The following is a 3672-nucleotide window of genomic DNA, read 5'->3' as shown; positions in this document are numbered from 1 at the left end:
CACTGTTAGTTGTATGGTGAACTTTATGAAAAAGCATACCAATTTTTAATTGGAGTATTGAAGTGATATAATTTTTTGTTTAAATAAATAATGTATCACCTTTTTTGACTTTTTGCCATATCCAATACCATTGCTTTAATCAGGTAATTCCTTCACAAAATATACGTAATTAAAAAAAATCTTAAGATCATTCCATACCAAAAGTAATTCCAAAATTTACAGGCTTAGCCTATATATTTCAAATCGTTTTAGGAAATCTTAATAGAATTAATTTAATTTGACTTAATAGATTTAATATCTAATTTAATAATTGATTAAATCTTAATACGATTTAGTATCATTTGACTAGTTAAATCATAATTGTGACTAAATGTAATTCTTTGATGATACAATTAATAAGCTTCCAATTGCAATGCCTTAATGTCACGATCTAAAAGTTTTAGGTGTCAAAATTAATTGCGTGTAAGATAATGACATCAAATTTAGAAAGTGAAGGTGTCATGACATTCTTAATACGTAACTAGTGATGAAAGAGGCAGTCTTTTAAGGAAAACTGGAATCATTTAAGACTGTTAGTCGTCTATTAGTCTCATATCTTAACTGACTGACCCATATTAAAATATTCAAAGGTAACAGCTAAATATTTTTTATTTTAAATATAAACGGGACAAATTACACAGATTGAGTTAGCCTCGAAGTATGTGTGAAACTTGTGTTACGAGATACTAACTCAACGATACTATATTTTATAATAAATACTTACTTACATAAATAAACATCCAAGACTTAGAAAAAGTTGGTTTCTCATCATGCCCTGGCCTGGATTTGAACCTGAGACCTCTGGTTTCACAGACAAGCGCACTACCGCTGCTACAGAGGCCGTCATCTTGAACACTGATGATTTTGAACTCATTAAAACGACTAAAATGCTTGAATCTCTTTCGTAACTAGTTATGATTTGCTATGATTTTGTGTAATATATAAGAATTTACAATACATAGTACCTAATTTAGTTTGGTGTCATTTTCCAGAACTATTACAGCTTGAAGAGTCAAACATTAATAAGAAACAGTAGGAGTGCGATATATTCCTTTGTTTTCAAAATAATCTAAAGATTGCGGTTTAAATCCTTATTTTCTATCATACTGGTACTTACCTGGTGTTAAGTACCACCGGTTCACGTCGTTACTACTGTATCAGTCTTGACCAAGTATGTACTAACTTGACTGGTACCAAGAGTACAGTCAACTGAATATTACATGAAAGTAGCGGTTACCAAATATATCGATCGGTATTTTAATTCTGTATTTTATATTTTATTATTAAACAGGTAAGAAATATTTGTCCAGAATTTAATATATTTGTTGGCAATAATAGCTTTTATTGCGATATATTCTAGTACACTTATAAACTGCCTTGTGTGAATGTAGTTAGATTAAATTTAAATCACAAATAAATATTATATGCTACTATAATAGATAGCTGATTGACTTTCTAGTTGCTAAAAGAAAGTAATTGGTATAATTTATTATAAGTACCTATTGGTAACTTAGAACAATATACAAAGTACCATATCATTCATATACAGTATATTATATTATTATGTTGCACATAGTATATTATACGATAATTGTTATTATACGCAAAATTATCGAATACACCCAAAGATGCTTTTATTAGGATAATTATTATGTAAGATAACCTACATAATGGATACTATTTTTTAATATATGCTAAAAATAAATATGACTTACATTTATTTTTTGCCTATAGATAAAGAATATTTTATTGGTTTAAGGGGATGTACAAAAAACAGTACATCATTACTTTGAAATATATGAAAATTATTAGACTTGTTTTCAGTAAAATGACCAAGATACAAGTTTAAATTGATATTACACAAAGCTACATACAAAATATGTCAAATTTCTTAATTTTATTTTAGTCAACTAGAATTTGTAATTATCGTTTAAAATTACTTAAATTATCATATTATAAAACAATCAAGTATGTAATACAGTGGAAACAAGGTCTTATATTTTCATTGTTTATTTATTAACAATTGCATTTAATTTAATTATGTACTTAGGTTCCTTATTGATTAAAATTAAATCTATTTAAAAAATACTTATTTCCTTTTAAATCCAAAGGTGCGTAATTTTAGTGAAACTGCCGTTATATATATTATTTAATTAATGGCTTTTATTTTTTTTTCTTATTAATGCTATCAGGGCTGTGTCAATGAGGCCTGGAAATTAGGTAATAAGCTAATACTATAATAGACTCATAATGTGTACATCATTATGAATTAAATATCAAAATTAAGATTAAAATTGTTATTTTTTTTTTGTTTCTTGAAATAAAGGCTAGCATTGTAGATTAAATTTAAATTTTGCGACGCTCTATCAAAATTGCACTTGTCCTTAAATGCCATTATTAAGTCTATGTCTAGACTTAAAGTGTCACTTCAATATTATTTATATAAGTATAGTTAATAAACACCTCATGTTATTTTTTGTTTTTTTTGTCTTATAGGTCAGTCAGTTCAAATTTACAAGTAGTCTGAAGGATTCGATGTAGAATTCTCTCCACGTTTAGATTTTGTGCCTTTCTTGGTATTCATATTAACGTAATTTAATGAATAATAAAACCCTTTATTCCAATTTTTAATTCATTTTTGAAAGACGTGTGTGTCATTTATTATATTAAAAAAATCAAATATGGATGAAAAAATCCTTTTGCCACGCCCATAACCGTATACATACAGACATTTTTTAAAAAACATTGATCTATCTTTAGAGTTTTATGAATAAGTACCGTTAAAATGATATCTTATAACGTTATTTACATAAAAGTGCTCGTGAAAATAAGCAACTTAAATCGTAGAGGCTGTACGTATAATTTCATTTATTTCAATACAAGGGAAAATACTTGGGGGGTTTGATTACGGTTTTCAAAATCTTGAAAGTTTCTTTTTTTTGTTAAAATTTAAGTGCGTTTAACCTCAATTTGCATGGTGGTAAGCAAGATAGATGAATCATTGGGTTTGACCTGAATATTTATTTGGGAAAACCTGGACTACTTATAAATATATCACAGAATTCCCACAAGCTTATCCTTACGGTGTGAATCATACGATAAGAATAATGTTTTAAAGTTTTTAGTTTAATTTGTTTTTATATTGTTGTATTAATGTTAGCCATTGGTTAAAACTATCATATTATTAATATTTATAATGAATCCGGAATTGACTAAGTTGCCTTGTTATCTTATTAAATAACTTGTTATTGTGCATTGGTTATGGAATATAATGTTTTCAATTTATTTGTGTTATTAATACTTTAATAGTTTATGGATTGCTGTAAATAAAAATGTCGTTCTTTTAAGCACAAAAAAATAGTTTTAACTGCCTGGACCGGGTTTTGACAAATTTAAATGGGCCTTTTACATACTATGCGTTGGTAAAAAACCCTAAGAATCACAATTTTAATACGACCTCATCACATTATGCAAGGTTAATCTTTTTGTCTAATGCATTTTCGTCAAGTTCATTGTTATAATACTGAATAGTTGTTCAATTCTAATTTGGGTAAAAACTAATTTTATTGTTGTGAAATACATAAACTAAAATTTATTTTTAAGAATCGATCTAAAGGTGTCACAAATCTACTT

Source organism: Amyelois transitella, chromosome 22 (genome assembly GCF_032362555.1).
Source record: "Amyelois transitella isolate CPQ chromosome 22, ilAmyTran1.1, whole genome shotgun sequence".
NCBI classification, from domain to species: Eukaryota; Metazoa; Arthropoda; class Insecta; order Lepidoptera; family Pyralidae; genus Amyelois; species Amyelois transitella.
This window is presented reverse-complemented; position numbering follows the sequence as displayed.